Source organism: Jaculus jaculus, chromosome 6 (genome assembly GCF_020740685.1).
Source record: "Jaculus jaculus isolate mJacJac1 chromosome 6, mJacJac1.mat.Y.cur, whole genome shotgun sequence".
Classification (NCBI taxonomy): domain Eukaryota; kingdom Metazoa; phylum Chordata; class Mammalia; order Rodentia; family Dipodidae; genus Jaculus; species Jaculus jaculus.
Window position 1 is genome coordinate 9,299,289 of NC_059107.1, and position 21,421 is coordinate 9,320,709.

The 21,421-nt window shown below is 48.2% G+C and overlaps 1 protein-coding gene across 1 annotated transcript in view; it reads left to right on the forward strand.

Moving 5' to 3' along the window:
• Larp1 (La ribonucleoprotein 1, translational regulator) overlaps window positions 1–21,421 on the forward strand; it is a 60,707-nt gene that overhangs the window by 11,024 nt on the left and 28,262 nt on the right.

Below are 21,421 nucleotides of genomic sequence, written 5' to 3' on the forward strand. Positions count from 1 at the left end.
GGAGGAGTGTGGGCGTTGTTCATGATGTTGGTAAAGCTGGCCACACTCTTAGGTGGTGAGCGTCTTCTCTTAGTTTGAGGTCATTAGTAAACCCACATGACCCTTCCATCCAAAGCCCTCAAATCCCAGAGTAGCTAGGAGCTTTTTTCATGGTGGTGGTCTTGTTTTTTTTTTCTAGGTAGGGTTTCACTTCAGCTCAGGCTGACCTGGAATTCAGTATGTAGTCTCGGGGTGGCCTCGAACTCATGGTGATCCTCCTACCTCTGCCTCCCAAGTGCTGGGATTAAAGGTGTGCTTCGCCAAGCCTGGCTGCTAGGAGCCGTTTTTGTTCTGTGGCTTTCACTCTCCTGTCACACATGCTGATTTACCTAGACCCTGGACACTAGGCTAGTGACACACAAGTAAGCGCTTGCTGGTGCTCACCAGGCCCTGTCAGCAGGCGGACTAGGCTGTCCTAACTGCGCAGAGACCCTTGATGTCGGCATGCCTCTTGACTCTCTTTGTTATCCCACATCTAATTTACTAGCACATCCTTTGGCTCCTAACAGTTGGTAACAGAGGCCAGGTGTGGTTGTTAAATCCCAGCACTTGGGAGGCAGAGGTAGGAGGATTGCAGTGAATTCGGATTGCAGTGAGTTTGAGGCCACTCTGAAACTACATAGTGTGAGTTCCAGGTCAGCCTGAGCTGCAGTGACACCTGCCTCGAAAATCCAATAAAATAAAAAGTTGGTAACAGATCCAAATGCTTCTGTCTGCCTGTTCTGTGACCCATCTCCACATCTTGATTCTCACCTGTGTGGTTGCAGTAGCCTTTTTTTTTTTTTAAAATATTTTTTATTTATTTATTTGAGAGCGACAGACACAGAGAGAAAGACAGATAGAGGGAGAGAGAGAGAATGGGCACACCAGGGCCTCCAGCCTCTGCAAACGAACTCCAGACACGTGCGCCCCCTTGTGACTCTGGCTAACGTGGGACCTGGGGAACCGAGCCTTGAACCAGGGTCCTTAGGCTTCACAGGCAAGCGCTTAACCGCTAAGCCTTCTCTCCAGCCCTGCAGTAGCCTTTTGACAGCCTTATCTCACCCTGCTTTGACCTCCTGGTGGCTTCTCAGAGCAGAGGGAAATCTCAGTTCTTAGAGCATCCCTTATTTCCCTAGACCTCCCGAGTGGTCCCTCATGCTGTGCTGCTCCCCTCCTTCCCATCCTCCCTCTCAGCAATTGCCCAATGAGCCTCAGTTTCCCTTGCACATGTCCTGGCATTCAGCTTTAGTTCTAGAATGTTCTTCCCCTAGATTGCTGTACTGGTAAGACCTTCCCAGATCACCCTCATGGACAAGTGACCCTGCCTCTGGGCTCTCCATTTCATCCCGTAAGCCCTGCTTTGTCCCAGTGGGTCAGGGTGGCCCTAGCGCCATAGCTATGCCTGGGGCACGGTAGTGGGTCGGTCCTGGGAGTGAGTGGATGGGTCTTGTCTGAGCAGCATCCACTCAGCATGCTTGGAGTGCTTGCGGTGGGAGGTGAGAACAGTGCTTGAAGCCCAGGTCCAGAGGCTGCTGCATGGGAAAGACACCATACTGCCCAGCCCCACTCTGGAGAGCTCCGAGGAGCTGTGGGACAGGAGGGAGCTGAAATGGGAAAGGCTGGTAGAGGTTGCTAGTTATTTGACAGAGAAAGAATTGGTGCGCCAGGGCCTCTAGCAGATGAACTCCAGGCACATGTGCCACCTGGTGCATCTGGGTGGGTCTTGGGGAATTGAACCTTGGTTCTTTGGCTTTGTATGCAGGTGCTTTAATTTGTAAGCCATCCTTCCAGCCTGAGATTTTTTTTTTTTTTTTTTTTTTTTTTTGAGGCAGGGTCTCACCTCTATTCCAGGTGGTCCTTGATCTCACAGCAGTCCTCCTACTTCTGCCTCCTGGGTGCTGGATTAGGTGAATACCACCTCTGGTTCACTCTAGATTTTTAAATTTTATTAATGAGAATGAATAAATGAATGAATGAATAAGAATGAGTATTCCAAGGCTTCTTGCCACTGCAAGCGAACTGTGGACACATGTGTCACTTTATCTGGCTTTGCCTGGATACTGGGAAGTTGAACCTGGGCAGGCAGGCTTTACAAACAAAGCACTTCTAAGCAGTGTGCCATCACCCAAACCCCTAGATTTTGATAACTTTTTTTTTTTGGTTCTTTTTCAAGGTAAGGTCTCGCTGTAGCTCAGGGTGGCCTTGAACTCAATGTGATCCTCCTAAGCCTTGGGAGTGCTGGGATTAAAGGTATGCACCACCATGCCCAGCCCTAGATTTGTTAATTCAGAAAATTTTCAGTCCCTTCTCAGGTGTCAGGCCCCAGAATTTAATGGTAAGCAAGATAAATTATTGCCATGGTTGTATTTATTTTATTTATTTATTAGAAAGAGGATGGGTGCACCAGGTACTCCAGTCACTGCAAATGAACTGCAGATGCATACACCATTATGTGCACCTGGCTTACATGGGTTCTGAGGAGTTGAACCTAGGTCCTCAGGCTTAGCAGGCAAGAACAGCTAAGCTAGTTCTGAAAGGCAGAAGCAATGAGTGAGCCAGTGGGTGATGGTGTGTGTCTGTGAGCCCAGTACTTGAGGAGGCAGGGCCAGGCTTTGTCTTGAAAGGAAAAGTAGAGCTGCCACCGTGGCACACGTGGAGGCAGAGGTAGGAGGATCACTGTGAGTTCAAGGCTAGCGTGGGTTAGAGTGAGAGCCTATCTCAAAAGGTGGGGGTGGGGGTTGTTCTGGAGAGATGTCTTTAGTGGCTAAGGAGCTTGCCTGCAAAGCCAAATGATCTAGGTTCGATTCCCCAGGACCCACATAAGCCAGATGCCCAAAGTGGTTTATGCATCTGGAGTTCATTTGCAGTGGCTAGAGGCCCTGACACACCCATTCCCTCTTTACTGTCTCTGTCTCTCAAATAAATAAAAATAATATATATTTTTTAAGACAAAAAGAAGTAGAGGCTAGGGAGATAGTTCCGTGGTTAAAGGCACTTGCTTGCAAAACCTGCTGGCTCAGGGTTCATTTCCCCAGCAGCCACACGAAGTTGGATGCAAAATGGCTTATGTGTCAGTGATCCCAGTGTTCCTCCTGGAATGGGAGGCGAAGCTAGGAAAATATGAAGCTCACAAGTCATTCCTTTGGAGCAAGAGACTGGTGGCGCAAAGGGAGAGGAGCACAGACACTTTGCAGCTGTCCTCTGACTTCCACAGGTGCACCTGTGGCATGAGCCCCTATACACATGCACACATTCGTGCATATTAAAGGGAAAACAGTCATAAGCGGTCATTCCCCCCACCGCCCCCAGTCCACCTGTATGTGCCCAGTCTAACCTACTGACAAAATTCAGTTGATTTGCACTTACTTATTTTGCTTTTTCAAGGTAGTGTCTCACTAGTCCAGGCTGATCTGGAATTCACTATGTAGTCTCAGGGTGGCCTTGAACTTACAGCTAACTTCCTACCTGGGCCTCCAGAGTGTTGGGATTAAAGGCATGAGTCATCATGCCCAACTTGAATTTATTTTTTTAAAATTTCATCTATGTGCGTGTGTATGGATGCACCAGGGTCCCTTGCTACTTGGAAATGGCCCCTGCAGCTTTACTTGGTGGCTGGAATTACAGGCATTCACCACTATATCCAGCTGCAGCCATCTTTAACACATCATGAGCATGCTATCCTCAGCTAGGGGCAAGGGCTGCGAGAAAAAAACGAAGGCAGTCTAGTGCGTACATGGTGGGAAAGCCCAGAAGGCAGTGTTGGGAGGAGCGTGCTAGCTGGAGAGGCTTCTAGTGCCTTCCAGGGAAGGTAGGACGGCTGTGTGAGAGGGAGGCGCTTGCAGGCTGCGTTCTGTTCTGGGCATGGGGAAGAAGTGACCTGTGGTTTCTGATTAAGGATTGCTCAGTTCTGTGCAGGACGTGGCGTGGGAAGATCAAGGTAGATGCAGAAAGGCTGGTGGGAGACCTGCGTCTTGCAGGACAGCGAGGGACGCAGTGACCCCACCTTGATCTTCTTGAAATAATGGCTTCTTAAAATTGGAAAAGCATCTCTGACTTTTTCTTTCTCTGCTTACAAATACATAAAATATTTTTTAAAAACAATGGCTGACCTGGAAACACGAGAGTGTTTACTAAACACCAGTTTATTTCTTCCTTAAATAAGCCAGCTTGATGTTTTTTTCCTAGGATACTTTGTTCTTTTTTTCAGGTGGGGTCTCTTCCTCCTAATACTGGGATTAAAGGCATGCTCTACCATGCCAGGCTCCCTAGATACATTTTGATACTTATTAGCAAAAAAACTGGTCCAGAAATGGGTTGGGTCAAAATTACAAAGTGATAAAAGTTGTTTTCAGGTTTGTTTCTTGGAGACCTCAACCAGTCCAGAAGATTGTTTGCATCTCCCACAACAAGACTTGAGTTGCAATGTTTAAGTGAAGATTTCAGCAGAAATTTTCCCTTCGCCTTCTGTAAGCACAGCACCTTAGGGGTCTTTCTGCTTTCCTCAGGAGCATATGAGGGCCGGAGAAGAGGGGCACTTGTAGCCCAGAGGCTTCTAAACTGAACTGACCACAGTCGCTCATCATCTGAAGTCCACGCATCTATCTACAAGGAGAGCACTGGGGTGGGGAGACAGAACAGGCGTGCTTGCTGTCAGTGAGCTCTAGGCTCGTGGGCAACTTTGTGAACTTGGCTTTATGTGGTTATTGGAGAATTGAACCCAGGCAGTCAGACTGTAAGCAAGCAAGTGTCCTACCCACTTAACCAACTCTCCATCCCCCCCAACAGAGATTTTTTTAAATTTTTTTTCTCAATTTTTAACATTTTCCATGATTATAAAACGTATCCCATGGTAATACCCCCCACACACACACTTTCCCCTTTGAAATTCCATTCTCCATCATATCCCCTCCCCCTCTCAATCAGTCTCTCTTTTATTTTGATGTCATGATCTTTTCCTCCTGTTATGATGGTCTTGTGTAGGTAGTGTCAGGCACTGTGAGGTCATGGTATCCAGGCCCTTTTGTGTCTGGAGGAGCACGTTGTAAGGAGTCCTACCCTTCCTTTGGCTCTTACATTCTTTCCGCCACCTCTTCCGCATTAGACCCTGAGCCTTGGAAGGTGTGATCGAGATGTTGAGATTTTTTTTTTTAATTACCCATTTTGAGAGAGACAGCCACACCAGGGCATCCAGCCACTGCAAATGAACTCCAGATACATGTGCCCCTTGTGCATCTGGCTTTCATGGTTACTGGGGAATCGAACCTGGGACTTTAGACTTTGCAGGCAAACAACTGCTGAGCCATCTTTCAGTCCCCAACAGGGACTTTTAAAAAACTTTATTGCTGGCCATGGTGGTATATATCTTTAATCAAAGCACTCAGGAGGTAGAGGTAGGAGGATCTCTATGAGTTCATGGCCAGCCTGATACTACCTAGTGAATTCCAGGTCAGCTTGGGCATAGTAAAACCTATTTGGATAAACCAAAACTCAAACAAACCAAAGTCATTTATTTAAGAGAAGGCAGAGAGAGAGACAGACTGACGGAATGGGTATTCAAGGATCTCCTGCCACTGTAACTAATCTTCAGTCACATGTGCCTCTTTTTGGTGTCTGGCATTATGGGGGTACCAGGGAGTTGAACCTGGGTCATCAAGCCTTACTAGCATGTACATATTTAACCTTTGAGCTACCTATTTAGCCCCCTGGAATTTTTTTCCTTCTCCAGGTAGAGTCTCACTCTAGGCCAGGCTGACCTCCAGGTCAGTTCCAGCTCTGTAGCTCCAGGCTGGCCTCAAAGTCATAGGGATCCTCCTACCTCTTGCCTCCTGAGTGCTGGGATTAAAGGCATGTGTCACCACACCTGGTTTAAAGAATATTTATTTGTTTGCAAGGAGAGAAAGGGGGGGGGGGGCGAGAGAAGGAGGGGGAGAGTATGGGTGCGCCAGGATCTCTACCCACTACAAAAGAACTCCAGATGTGTGAACCACCTTGTATTTGGCTTTATGTCGGAACTGGAAAATATCAAACTTGGATGGTTAGATTTTGCAGGCAAGTGTCTTAACCACTGAACCATCTCTTCAGCCTCCTGCTGATTTGTTTTTTATTTTTGAGAAAGAGAATGGGCATGCCAGGGCCTCTAGTCACTGCAGTCAAATTCTAGATGAATATGTCATGTACATCTGGCTTACGTGGGTCCTGGGGAATTGAACCTGGGTCCTTTGGCTTTGCAGGCAAGCTTCTCAATTACTAAGCCATCTCCAGCCCTTGTTTTTTTTTTTTTTTAAAGTTCTTTAAAAATTTTATTCCCTGCTGATGTTTTTGTTTTGAGGTAGGGTCTCATTCTAGTCCAGGCTGACTTGAAATTCACTATGTAGTCTCAGGGTGGCCTCAAACTCAGTGATCCTCTCCACCCACTGCTAGGATTAAAGGCATGCGCCACCATGCCTGGCCTGATTTATTCATTTATTTACTCGAGAGATGGTGAATGGGCACAACTGGGTCTCCAGTCACTGCAAACCAACTCCAGATGCATGTGCTACTTTGTGTATCTTGCTTTATGTGGGTACTGGGGAATCGAACCTGGGTCCTTAGGCTTTGCAGGTGTTGAACCATATCTCTAGTGTCCCGTCCCGTTCCCCCCCCCCCCCCCCGCGCCTTTTTTTTTTTGAGCTAGGGTCTCACTGTCTCTCAGGCTGACCTGGAATTCACTATGTAGCCTCAGGGCGGCCTCAAACTCATGGAGATCCTCCTACTTCTGCCTTCTGAGGGCTGGGAATAAAGGCCACCACACAGGATTTTACTCTGCTCAGGACTCAAATTCCCCCCACCTTTCTTTCTTTTAGATGAAATCTAGCTATGTAGCTCAGGCCCATGTTGACTTAGAACTTATGATCCTTCTGCCTCAGCCTCAGCCATGTGCCACCATATCTCACTCCAGGGGATTTAGGCTAGAGAGCTGTGCAACATGGTTGCTCTAAAATTTCCAGTTTAGGTTGAAGAGAGGCTGGCTGGATTCCTTCTTGGTGTTTTTACCACAGTTAGGTCCCATCCTGATGACTGTCAGCTATCTCAAATAGAGTTCATGTGTACAATTCTATTAATTTAATATTTATTTTTATTTAGTTATTGAGAGAAAGGAGGGAGAGAGAGAATGAGCATGCCAGGGCCTCCAGCTGCTGCAAATGCCACCTGTGCATCTGGCTTACGTGGGTCCTGGGGAATTGAACCTAGGGCCTTTGGCTTTGTAGGCAGGTGCCTTAACCACTAAGGCATCTTTTCCAGCCCTGATTTTATTTTAACTGTTTGCTTTGAGTGGAGGCCACTGGAGAGGAAGCTTTTAAGTTGCTGTTTCTAACCACGGTGCTTCTACAGTGGTCACAGCTAGGTAGTTAGCTGTGCTGTGTGCCCCGATCAGAAAGGGGTTTTCTAAGGCTCCCTGGTTTGGGTCTCCTGAGAGGTGGTCCTGTCCCTGGGACATTAGCAGGGATACCAGCAGGAGCAAGGGAAGGGACCTAAGGTCCTGGATGAGGTGGGAATGGTCCTGACCTAGAGTCTCTACCATAATTTTCTGTTCTTCTTGGAATAGAAAGTGAGTTTTGATACCAGGTAAGATTTTTATTAGGGTCAGAGCAAGCTGCCAAATTGTTCTCTAATTTCTCTTGACATTGCTGATGTGCCTCCAGCTCCGCCAGTGTGCTTGAATCTGTCTCATGGATGGCAGGTTTGGGCTAGGGATCCTAGCTGAAGTGCTAGAGAACCCCCACTTCTGCATACTTACCGGAGTTCCGAGCCACTGCACACAGCCCATTCATTGTCACCAGAAACCCGTGGGGCCTCATTTTACAGTAAGAACTAGCACTCAGAGAAGTCTACCTCTTCCTTAACGCCGCACTAGCATAAGCAGCTGTGATCTGAGCCCATTGCAGATCGACTCCAGCTGTGACTTGAGCCCATTGCAGATTGGCTCAAGAGCTAATCCCTCACTTGCTGTCTGGCCTTGCATTCCCCAGACCACAGATGTATGTGTGTGTTCTCTTTAGCTCTGTCAGGGTCATGCAGATCTGCTGCAAAGAGGGGTGCTGACCTTGGAGTTTTCTGGGTGAGTAGGAAGGGAGGACTCCTGGCTTTGTAAGACTTTCTGGCCCCCAGTTACTAAAGACATAGGGAATACGGTTACTTGCTGGGGGAAATGTCTCTTAAATTATATAAGCAATACCAATTCATTATAGACATATTTGTTGTTGCAGGTTTTTTTTGAGGTAGGGTCTCACTCTAGCTCAGGCTGACCTAGAATTCACTATATAGTCTCAGGGTGGCCTCAAATTCAAAGTGATCCTCCTATCTCTGCCTCCTGAGTGCTGGGATTAAAGGTGTGCGCCACCACGCCTGGCCAGCCTCAGAGTTTTTATTAGTTGTTTTGTGTCAGGGTCTCTATCTAGTTCAGACTATTCTTGAATTCATTGTAGTTCAGGCTAGCCTTAAACCTTTTTTTTGTTTTTTGGTTTTTCAAGATAGGGTCTCACTCTGGTTCAGGCTGACCTGGAATTCACTATGGAGTCTCAGGGTGCCCTCGAACTCACAGCAGTCCTACCTCTGCCTCTCGAGTACTGGGATTAAAGGTATGTGCCACCACACCCGGCTTTAATCTTAAACTTGGTCCTCCTGCCTCAGGCCCTTCAGAGCTGGCAGTGGAGGTATTTACCATAATGATTCACTAGGTCAGTTGTAGTGAAGTTGCTTTCGTGAGTCAGGGTCTCTGCTGTGTAGCCCCCTCCCTTCCAGTAGGGTCCTTTTTTACCCCTGAGGTATAGGGTCTCACACAGCAGTCTTCCTACCTCAGCATTCCAAGTGCCTGGCAAGGGTCCAGTTTTTAAAGGTGCCTGACTGTTGTCCTTTCCTCCCAGGAGCGGGAGGCACATGGGGAGAGGTTCATGGGGACATCTGACCAGAGGACAGTATGGGAGGGGCGGGTAAGGGCCGGCTTTGGTGGGAGCTGCACATGCATGTCTGGAAGTGCTCCCTCGTGCTGTAGCCTCCCTGCCAAACCCCTGCCATGTCATCCCCACTGCTGCCCCCAAGGCTCAGCTCTCTGGAGATCTTACACTGTGAGAAGGCCTTTCAAGCCATCTGTCTGGTTACTCTTCACTTAACGTAAAGCTGTTTCAGCATCACAGGTGTCTTGAAGGAGCTCACGGTTCCCACTGCTTTGTTGCTTTAGGATCATGCTCTGAAAGAGCTGATTGTAGAAGAAAGCACCACCCCTGCGGCCAGTCCTGTCAGACACTGTAGCCAAGGAGAACCATTGAAAGGGAAGGTTTTGTCCATAGATGATCTCTGTTTTCTGCAAGCAGGTTGCCAGCCCTCTGCTGTCCACCTTCCTAGCTTGGGTAGTGGGGAAGCTTGCCAGGGTCCTCCTCAGATACTCAGAAGTCCCTGACATCCAGAATAACAGCTTCCAGGTACTGAGTGCTCTTAGTGTGCCAGGCGTTTCCCAAGCACTTCATTATCAGCCCAGTTAATCTTCCCAGTCTCCTTATTTTAAGAACTCCGTTCCCAGTTACAGAAAACCAGGGTCATCCAGTTAGAGTGGCGCTTTGTCCAGGATGGATGATCCCAGCCGACACGAATGGGTTCCAGCGCTAGAGTGCAGACGTGCCTGCTCTCTGGGTCTTGCCTTGGGTTTCTCCATTTTGTTCTTCCTGAGTCTTGCCTTAATTTACCTGAGTGAACCCAGAGCTAAGAGTTACACAGGTCTTGTCTGAAACAGAGTGGCCCCTGAAGAGAGTACATTGAGCCTGGCGGCTCTGTCACCCGTGTGGGCTGGATTCTTGGCAGTCTGTCCATTTCCGTGTACAGGACCAGATACTCGTGTGGCTAGTTGTGAGATGGAGAACACAGCCTGTCGCCAGCAGACAGGAATCATAGTGCTATTGTTGGCTGCTGTCCTTCCCCTGGCAACAGACAATGGGCTTGGTCTTTTTACCTGAGCCCGTTGCTACCTGAGTTCCTTGGTGCATACAGCGCCCAGGCAGTCACGATGAGCCAGTCACGGCCGAGGGGAGGTTAAAGCCTCCTATAAACTGGGGCCGCGGTGTGCTGATTGTCTTTGAAGGCTGCTTCCCCTGTGTCTGACACACAGACCTGCAGCAGCCAGGTCAACAGTTACCATGCTCATAATGCTTTGTGACACAGTGTAGGAGCCCAGGACTCCATTTCTCAGGTTCAGTTCTCTTTTTTCCCTGGGGTAGGAGACATGCTAGCCCAGGCCAACCTGGAATTCACTATGTAGTATTAGAGTGGCTTTGGAATCATGTTGATCCCCCACCTGTGCCTCCACATCCAGTTGTAGTTTGCTTTTGAGGCAGGCTGTCACTCCTAGCCAAGGCTAGCCTACAATGCTGTGGTGATCCTCTCACCTTAGCTTCCAGAGTATTGGGATTAAAGGCATGTACCACCTCACCATTTCACTGTTCTTTAGACGACAAGCCAAGAAGGTGGTCTAAGTCTGTACTATAGAGTGACATGGGTATTCCCTCAGCCTGCCCTGGTGACGCAAGTGTAATGGTGGGTAAGTGCCTAAGGGCCAGTCAACACTGATCACCAAGAGTGGGGAAAGGCAGTTTATATCTATGACAGATTGTGTGGTTCAGTTCTTCTGGGCTTTAGAACAGATCCTGTATAAATAAACCCTGTGCCTTTTCACCTCATTCTCCCTTCCCCTGCCTGCCTTTTGAGCTGCAGGTTTCTGTAGTTGTCCGGGCTGGGCTCTGTTCTGCAGGAGCTGAAGTTCCCCTGGGGCTTGGTGCTGGCTGGCCAGAGCCCAGAACTTTCTTGCTGCTGGCAGCCTCACCCCTTCCAGCAGATGAGCAGTGGGCACCAAGGAGGTGAATTCTGCTGAGTGGCCTCGTTGCCCTGTGGGGCTCGAAGCTTAAACTTGGAGTCTCTTAGAGACATTAACAAACTAGTGTTTATCTCCTGCAGCACTCTAGGGTCTCAGGTCTGTATTTTCAGATCTTTGGGGTCACTGACCTTTCCCCTATGTGTCCTTTGGTTTAACCACTTCTCAGATTGCACAAAGCAGTTTGCTTGGCTTCTTGAGGAAAATGCTGAGTGAGTAGTAGCCATTATTTTAAGGGACTCAGACAACAGGACATTGGGTGAACGAACAGCAAGATTTGGTGTACGAGAAGGTGAAGGCAGTGGCTTTAAGTAGGGCACAGATGGACCAGCCCTTCCAAAAGCTTCATTCTTCTGGCAGAGTTATAGTTGGAAGCCTGGTGTAAAATTAAACCTCAAGCCCATCCCAGACTGATCCCTGTGGCCTCATGTCCGTCATGACACTCGCTGTGGCTTCTCAGCCTGGTGGTTCTTGCTGCCCAGAGCTGGAAAGCAGACTGGGGTGAGAAGGGAATGATCTGGCTTCTCAAGCTCCTGTTCTCTGACCCTGGGCATCTTGTCTGGCCTTCCTTCCCAAGTGGCAAAAATAGGAGACACCCTGTCTCAAGCAAACTGGAGAGAACCAACTCCCCCAGATTACCTCTGACCTCCACACGTGCTCATGCACATGTACATACACGCACAAAAGTGCAATAAATGATAATCAGAGTTACAACCCTGATTTAAATTTTTAAAAATTTTTTCAAAACAATGTTCCACCATGTTGCTGTAGCTAGTCTCAAACTGGCAATCCTGTCTTACCTCAAGAGTGCTAAGATTACATGCCAGGCCCTCCCTCCACGACTGATGAAGGGCTGTGCCAGTGCCCCAGAGGCACTGGAGCAGGGGAGGAGACTACTGGGAGGAGAGCACACTGGTGATGGAGTCGTCAGAGCTGTGCTGTGCTGTCCTAGGCAGAGAGACGGCGTAGTGCTTACGACGCTTGTCTGCTAAGCCTGAGCACTTACTCTCCAGGTCCCATGTAAGCAAAACACACACAGTGAGGCAAGCAGACAAGGTTGCACATGTGCACAAGGGGGTGCACGCATCTGGAGTTTGATTGCAGTGGTTGAGACCCTGGCGTGCCCATTCATTCTCTCTCAAAAAAAGTCCAGTCTGGGCTTGCCTCAGAGGAAAAAAAAAAAAAAAAGGATGGGAAAATGACCAAATGACTGTATTTACATATATTAAGGTTCTGTATTTTTAATTTTTAGGATTCTTTTTCAAGGTAGCATCTTACTCTAACCCAGGTTGACCGGGTGTTTAGTAGTCTTATGGTGGTTTTGAACTCAGAGTGATCCTTCTACCTCTCTGCCTCCCTAGTGCTAGGGTTAAAGGCATGTGCCACCATGCCTGGCTCCTATTTATGTATTTTTGAGGTAGGGTCTCACCCTAGCCAGACGGGTCTGGAATTCACTTTGTAGTCTCAGGCTGGCCTTGAATTTACAGTGATCCTCCTATCTCTGCCTCTTGAGTGCTGGGATTAAAGGTAGACACTACCACTTCAGGGTATTTATTTTTAAATATTTAAAAAATAATACATTTTCCTTTTTTGGGGGTTGGGGGAGGCAGGTTTCAAGGTAGGGTCTTACTCCTCTAGCCCAGGCTAACCTCAGTGTGGCGATCCTCTTAGCTCTGCCTCCCAAATGCTGCATTAAAGGTGTGCACCACCATACCCGGCTAATTTTCCTGATAGAGTATCTTTCTCCCTAACATGGGATTGGAGAGATGGCTCAGTGGCTAAAGGTGCTTGCTTGTAAAGCCTGATAGCCTGGGTTTGATTTCCCTCGTGTCCCTGTAAAGCCAGACACACAAAGTGGCATATGCATCTGGAGTTCATTTGCGGTGACAGGAGGTACTGGCACCATACACCCTCTCACTCTCTCTAAATAAAAGTATGTAGCTGGGCATGGTGGCACACCCTGAGACTACATAGTGAATTCCAGGTCAGCCTGGGCTAGAGCAAAACCTTACTTTGAAAAGCCAAAAAAAGTCAATAAATACTTAATTTAAAAAATCTTGAGGGGGAAAAATGAGCCTAAGCTAGAAATGAGTGGCTCACATGGAATTTCAGCCCCTGGGAGGCCAAGGCAGAAGGCTTGCAGGTTCAAGACTAGCTGAGCTATTTAGTGAATTCCTGTCTTAAAGACAATGGATGGTGGTGCGAAAGCTATCAAAGGTGGTTGCAGAGGCAGGGAGGCTGTGTTAGGGCAGCAGGTGGTAGCCAAGGGAGCCATAGCTCAGTGTGGTTTGTAGAAGGGCTCTGTAGAATGTGAACTAACGTCAGACACCATCCTAGTGTGTACCCGTGGTACTTGTGAGGTGGAGGCCAGCCTGGGCTACACGAGAGACTGTTGCAAAAATCCTTTTCCCCAAATAAAGTGTGGATTACTAATATCCACCTAATTTTGCTGTTTTTCCTGCAGACTCACATCTTGCAGCCAACATTAAGCCTATGTTCGGTGAATGTGGCTTAAGCAGCAGCAGGGCTGGATCTTAACTGCCCAGCAGCCTGGTGGTGGTTTGTGTTCTGTCTGCCTGGGACCTGCATGTTGAAATCTGGGGCCCTGGGGAGTTTGCTATGTTTGATCTGTTGCAGACCCTCAGTCCTATTCCCCACAGCTGCCTCTCTGTGCTTGTAGTGACATGCATCCATCTAGACTACTCAGCTGTACTGCTCAGTTGTAATAGAAGATAAGTAAAGAAGCAACTGTGATATGCGATTTGCTGCATTCAGTCAGTAACTATCACCATTTCCCACACACAGACTGTAATCCTGGCCTCCGCAGGCTAGGGAATGTCATAGACATAATCTGCCTTCATGGAGCTGCCAGTAATTCTCTTTGTAGGCTGTATTGCAAACTAGTAAGGTGGGGGTGGAGGGCACAAACTACCTTGGTTTCAGTCCTATCTCTGATACTGACTAGTTGGTGACCGTGGCTGAGTTAAGACTTACTCTAATACAAGGGGGAAATGGCAGGATCCAGAGCAAAAGGGGAAGAAACTTTGGAGCTCCAATGAAGGGAAGGGATGGGGGTCTTAAGGGTTTGGAGAGAAAAGAAGAGAAACTGCTCTGTAAGGAAGGGGTCTTGTGGAATATCACTGAGGTGGTAGCTAGGGGAAGGTGGCATTCCCTCTTGTCATCCCTCCCAGGTGTACAGGAGGTGGTTCCAGAACCGCAGGCCTGGTCTGATGTCTGGGGTTCACTGGTGTGTGTGGTGTGGGAGACTTGGTCTCCTCATCTGTTATTCGTGGCCTCTTGATCATGCCTGTGTCTGCGCTATTGTGAAATGTGAGCCACCTGGAAGAGACGTAGGTAGTGTGCAGAGCTGCGTGCTGGTGGGTGGTGATCAAGTGCAGCGTGAGGGACATGTACACGGATGCTGACATCTGGCAGGAGAGCCAAGCCAGCTTCTGATCCCGAGTAGCTGGCTGGGCAGCACTCTAGAGTGGGCATTGCGAAGAGGGAATGCTTTATGCTGGGATCTGTGTGACCTTGAGGCATCCCTTCCCTCAGTCTCCTTTGCTGGAAAACTGGAAAGATCCTATCCTTTTACAGCAGGGCTGTGGGCTCCCTGTCTGAGAAGGAAAAGTGGGAACTCAGACCACCTGGGCACTGTATGCTAAAGGTAGCCCGGCCCTCCTGCATCCTTCCTCCCAGAGCCTGGGATGCAAAGTACTTTGGATGCAGACCTGCAGCTTCCTTTCTGTGGGGATACAATGTTGTCTGACCCTCTGAAGTCTCCTCACAAGTGTGCCTCAGCTCCACCTGGCCTCATCTGCAGGCTGGAGGAGTGGCATCAGCAAGCAGTGGGCAGCAAGCAGGTGCAAGGTGGGAAGGGTGATCAAGCATCTGTTCATTCTGTGTAGAAACCTGCGCCTGCGAGGAGCTGCTGGGCCGATGCGGATGGGTCAGGGCATCTCCTACTCCACCCTGTCCCTGGCTGGGTGACAGCTGAGTGTAGTCAGGCTTTTCACAGACTGTCCCCAGGCTGGCCTGGGAAGGATGTGCACAGGTGGATGGCCCTTCCCATGGTCCTACTGCCTTCCATAGATGGCACTGGCCTTCGTCACCCTATCAGCTGCCCCCAACACCCAGCCTCTGCTGTGGCCCAGGGTGTGGCCGAGTAACCTTCTGGGGGCAAAGTCTGTGCCGTGCCTGCCACGGGGTAGGGGTGGGCTCTAGAGGGCTGTGCTCTGGGCAGCGTCCTTTGGGGGGGCGTGGGGGCGCTGGTGCTCGAAGAGTGCAGTTTCATTTGTGCTGCTCAGTAGCTGCAGGCAGTTGTGCCGTTGACCACAGTGAGCTGGTGACCTCTAAAAGTCATAGTGTGTACTTTCAGGTCCTGTTCTGCTTGTTGTCACAGCAGATAACCACTCTCTCCACATGTCAGTGCCCATTCATAGCATGGTTTGGAAGTAGGGAGAGCAGATTCCTCTTAAACTGCAAGTCAGTAGGTGTTTCTTTACAGTTAACTTCAACAAAATTCATGCAAAATAGTAATTAAAATTTATCTTCTTTACTTGTTACCTCACAAGGAAACACCTTCAAAACTGCACTTTGTTAAAGTTTCTGTACTTAAATGTAGACAAACTGACCTATACAAATAGTGAAAAGTTAAAAATTCCTTCTTTTAAAAAAATTTTTATTAACATTTTCCATGATTATGAAAATATATCCCATGGTAATTCCCTCCCCCCCCCACACTTTCCCCTTTGAAATTCCATTCTCCATCATATTACCTCCCCATCTCAATCATTGTACGTACATATATACAATATCAACCTATTAAGTACCCCCCCCTTCCTATTTCTTCCCTTTATATCTCCTTTTTAACTTACTGGCCTCTGCTACTAAAAAAATTCCTTAATTCTTAAAAAATATGTTTTATTTGTTTGAGAGACAGAGGGAGAGAGAGAGAATGGGCGCTCCAGGGCCTCCAGCCACTGCAAACAAACTCCGGATGCATGCAGCATCCTTGTGCATCTGGCTTACATGGGGATTTGCAGGCAGATTCCTTAACCACTAAGCCATCTCTTCAGCCCCAAATTCCTTAACTTTTTATTTTATTTATTTATTTTTATTTTATTTATATATATATATTTAAAATATATATTATTTATTTTTAACTGGTACCACTGGCACAGTTTGTAGGGCAAAATACCTTATGCCATGAGAAAAAGAAAACTATAGCTATAACAGATGAAAGACCGCAGGAATGTACATCTAATTGATATTGCATTTATCAATATCTGTACTTTTTTGCAGACTGTGGCTTTGACAGTCCTGAGCAAGAATGATTTCCTGTTTAAGCTGCAGTAGCTTTTTAAAAGTTTTTTTTTTTTGGGGGGGGGTCCATTTTTATTTATTTATTTGAGAGTGAAAGAGAGAATGGGTGCGCCAGGGCCTCCAGCCACTGCAAATGAACTCCAGATGCATGTGCCCCTTGTACATCTGGCTAATGTGGGTCCTGGGGAATCGAGCCTCGAACTGGGGTCCTTAGGCTTCACAGGCAAGTGCTTAACCGCTAAGCCATCTCCCCAGCCCATGCTGCAATAACTTTTCTGACTGTAGATCGTCGCTCCTTTTGTGGCAGATTTTTACATTCCTCTAGTGCATTTGGGACGACTGTCTTAAAGTAACCTACAGCTTTCCTGACATCTCTTTGCTCTCTCCTGCTAAGAACTGTAGCCCTTTTCTGCTGTTTTTAAAACCTTCTGCTACCATATCTACCCCTTCCAGCACAGCATCCATAGCCACCACCATAGGGACTGCCAGAGGTTGTTCCACCCAAACTGCCCCCTCATGGGTCCACACTTGGGCGTGGACTGCTGTTGCCCACTATAATTTCCAAAATCACCCTAGTTCCCTCCTTCACCACCATATCCGCCACCTTATTTTCCATTTCCTGGTCTACCACCACCATAGCCTTCTCTACTTCTCTACAGAAACACCACCATAGTTGCCACCATCACGTCCAAATCCTTTATATATCCACCATCACCTCCACCACGCCTTCCTGTGCCGCTGCCACTTCCACCACTGTAGCCACCTCTTCCACCAAAGTTTCCACCGTGACCCATGAAATTCCCAGATCACCTCCACGATCTCTCTGTGGCATAGCCGACTGCATTTCTTAGTTAGAAAGAGCCTTTTTCACCTCAGTTATGCTCATTAATAGTGTGATTTCTAAACAATTTTGTCAACTGAATCATGATACTGAAAGCTATGAAAGAAACTCTCTCTTTCCACTCTGCCTGTCTCCCATCACTTCTGTGGTTTCAGTCTTGCCATATTCTTCAAACCAGTCTCAGATGATACTCTTCTGTGTCATCGTTGTTTTTTGGTTTTTCGAGGTAGGGTCTCACTCTCCCAGGCTGACCTGGAATTCACTATGTAGTCTCAGGGTGCCTTGAACTCATGGTGATCTTCCTACCTCTGCCTCCCAAGTGCTGGTGCTGGGGTTAAAGGTGTGTGCCACCACACCTGGCTTTTTAAACTTTTTAAAAAATATTTTTAATATTTATTTGAGAGAAAGAGAGCATGCACGCGCACCAGGGCCTCCAGCCACTGCAAACCAGCTCCAGATGCATGTGCCCCCTTGTGCATCTGGCTTATGTGGGTTCTGGGGAATGAAACCAAGGTCCTTTGGCTTTGCAGGCAAGTGCCTTAATTGCTAAGCCAACTCTCCAGCCCCCAAGTAGGTGTTTTTTTGTTTTTACTACCTACCTTGACTTCATTTATAAAGTGAGTCCACTGAGAAAAACTAACTCATTACTTAAAGGAGTAAGGGAATCATTCAGGGTTAAAGCTGAGCAGTTTGCACTCTGTGACTATTTGGCTTGTTGATATTATGCTTGCGTCTCTCCTTTACAAGATGTCCCATCTTCACACTCACAGAATTGAAGAAGGTGGGGCTGGGAGGGTGGCAGGTAGTGTGTCCTCATGGCCACACAAATGATAAGTGCTGGCCTCCTGGCTGGAGCCTGGGCTCCTGTGGGAGCCAACAATGTCTAGGTTACAGGGATCAGGGATTGGCTTGGTTGCTAGGCCCTGCACAGACTCTAGGCTGAGAAAAAAAGCCAGGGGAGCCCTGGGCACTAACACACAGCACGAGGAGAGGGAGCACCTAGCAGAGGGGCTGGCTGTACCCAGGTTCTCGAATCTCATCTCGCAGAGGCTGTCCCTGCAGCCAGATGAGGTGCATGTGAACCTCAGGTGTCCCTTGAGCCCAGCTAACAGGCTAAAAGCTTGGTGGACGCCTGTCTGCAGGAGACACCACCAACCCTGGAAAGCCTTGGCCACCCTCTCTCCATCCTATAAAATTTCCCATGTGGCCCAGCCCCATCCCTCCTAGCACCATACTGGAGCCTCAGTGTCATTCCAGCTTTTTTCCCTTTGTCCTTCTGCCATGGCCTGATGTGGTTTGGTCACCATGTGCTGTTAGCTGCTCCCACTGTTGAATCTGGTCCTTGCTGCAGCTCAGGATGTCTGGGGCCTTGGGATTGTTCTAGAACATGTAGCATGGAAAATACTTGCTAGCCTTTGTACCGGTGTGAATGGGCTTAAGTCCTTTGCTGGCTGAGAGACCCTGTGAGACCTGGGTTCTCTTGCTCTTCTTGAGTAAAAAGCATCCAGTGACTGGAGCTGGGCGTAGTGGTGCACTTGGGAGGCAGAGCTAGGTGGATCGCCATGAGTTTGAGGCCACTCTGAGACTGAATAGTGAGTTCCAGGTCAGCCTGGACTAGAGTGAGACCCTACTTCGAAAAACAAACAAAATATATATATGCACATATATTATATATTAAATATATCTCCATACAGTGATTGCACTTGACCGGCAATAGCTCTAGACCTTACTCTGTTTTCCTCTGTAGCTAAACAGAACTCATGTCAAAGTCTGCATGATGGGGAGCTGTGGTAAATTCCCCTATCTTTTTTCCCTATTGAAGACTGCAAAAAACAGATTTTTTTTCCCCTTCTTTCTTGGGAAAGCTGACCCAGGAGGACACAGCTTGGGGCCTCCAATGTAATCAGGGTTTGGGGAGTTGGAGACAGGGGATCTCTGTAGATTTTCTGCACAGTGATTTTCTTACTTGATCTCTTTCTCTCATGAGGAGGAAGATTAGTTAGAGGTACTAAGCTTTGGGGCAGAGTTGGTAACATTTAGCCTTTGAGTGTTTTCGTGGTGTTGAGGCAGGTTCTCACCGTCCCAGGCTGACCTGGAATTCATACTCTGCTCCCCTCAAACTTAGACCCTCTTCCGACCTCAGCTTCCCAAGTGCTGGAATTACAGGCACATGCCTCCACACTTGGCCTTGTTGTGTTTTACTGTGTGCCATGCACTCTTATTGTGTCTTCTCCTAAAAGTTTCAGTGGATCTTTTTTTTTTTTTTAAATTTTTATTAACATTTTCCATGATTATAAAATATATCCCATGGTAATTCCCTCCCTTTTTTGGTTTTTTTGAGGTAGGGTCTCACTCTGGTCCAGGCTGACCAGGAATTAACTCTGTCATCTCAGGTGGCCTTGAACTCTTGGCTATCCTCCTACCTCTGCCTCCAGAGTGCTGGGATTAAAGGCATGCGCCACCACACCCAGGTTTTTTCACTTAAAAAAATTTTTTTGAGAGGAAGAGAGGAGAAAGAATGGGCACACCAGGGCCTCCAGTCACTGTAAAGAGCATCCAGATAAATGTCACCTTGTGCATCTGGCTTTATGTGGGTAATGGGGATTCAAACCTGGTTCCTTTGGCATTGCTGGCAAGTGCTTTAACCACTAAGCTATCTCTCCAGCCCTGGTTTTTGTTTGGTGGGGTTTTTTTTGTTTGTTTGTTTGTTTGTTTTTTTTTGGTTTAACAAATGCCCATTGGTCCCTTAGAGCCAGAACCAGTACTGACACTGAGCCTATGGATCACCTTTAGCCCAACAGGCCTTGATTAAGGAGGAAGCTCTGCTAGGGCCAGGGCCTGCCCCTCCACACTGACCTGCCAGAACTCAGTTGTTAGGTAAAGCAAGGAAGCCGCCTAGGAGTACACTAAGCCGGTCTTTGGCCCATTCCTTCCCCTGGTGGATGCATGGAAAACACTCGGCCCCGCAAGGACTGGTAGTATATAGCAAATTCCAGGTTGGCCCGGGCTACTTGACAAGACCCCAACCCCAGTGGCCTGAGAACCTTCCAGGGAAGGCCTTCAGAACCCCTCCCCTGCCCTGCTGGCTCCCCTCCCCTCCTCTCGCCTCTCTGCTGTGGCCAGCGCTGTGGCCGCTGTCCTGCTAGCGTGTAGCACCTGCCTGTGCGCTGGGTATGGCAGTGCAGACGGCAGCTAGCCTGGCCCTGGAAGGAAGGAGCTGGAGGCTAACAGGTCAGGAACTACCTGGGTAGTGATAGGTTATCTGGGTCATCCCAAAGGCCACAGGAGGGTGGGTCCCCTATGAGTGATCTCTTCTATTTTCTGCTGTTCACCACTGGGGGTGAGGGGTGCCATGGTCTGGGTTCCCCGGCTCCACCACCAGAAGGCATACCTGGAGGGAGCAGTGACCCTGTGGGGGTGGGAGCCAGGAATGCATCTCCTTCACAGGATCAGGCGAGGGCACTTTCTGCTCATTGAAGGACATGGTCTGTTCAAGACCCAGAGCCTACCTCCTGAGGCCAGCCTGGCAGAGTTCTGTGCTCAGGGGCTGGGGCAGTTGTTGCCCTCATGTGGCTGACCAGCAGAGGACTCCGTGAGGGCTATGTGGGTGATGACAATCTCTGGGTGTATGTTTTCCTGGTGGATAGAGGGAGGATGGGCTCAATTGGCATTTAGAGCAGTGTTGGGAAAGTTCATTTAACCAGTCCTTTACCAAAAGAAAAAAACGTAAGTTCAAGGCCAGCCTGGGGCTACAGAATGAGTTAGAGCAGCTATAAAGGGGGGGGGGGGATAGTAAAGCACAGATTTTTTTTTTTTTTTTTTTTTTTTTTTTTGAGTAGGGTCAGCTGGAACTCACTATGGCCGTGCCTCTGCCTCCTTAGTGGTGGGATTGAAGGCATGTGTCACCATACCTGGCCCTGAGATTTTCTTTTTAATAACTTTTCTAAAGATGGCGAATTTTTAATTCTGTGCATTCCTTCCTATTGGACATATATGTTGTTTTCAGTTCTCTTGGGTTGTGAACAGCATACAGATAAGTGTCTTTGTACACAGCTCTTGTTTCATTTGTGTTGTTAAGATAAATTTTAAAAGGGCAGAACTATTGAGTCAAATGGAAGCCCATTCTTTCTTTAGAAACTGAGTGGCTAGCTCTTGGCCTAAACTAAACTATAGATCAGTGAGGACAGAAGTGGCCTGGGAGTGTCCCCTGGATTCTTTGTTACCCCCTTAAGAGTTTTTAGTGTGTCCTCCTTTGTTCCTGCAGAGACTTGAATCTGCCCTGATTTGGGAGCTCCGTGCTCTGTGCTGGCTCTGCCATGGATCTCCCTCTCTAGGCC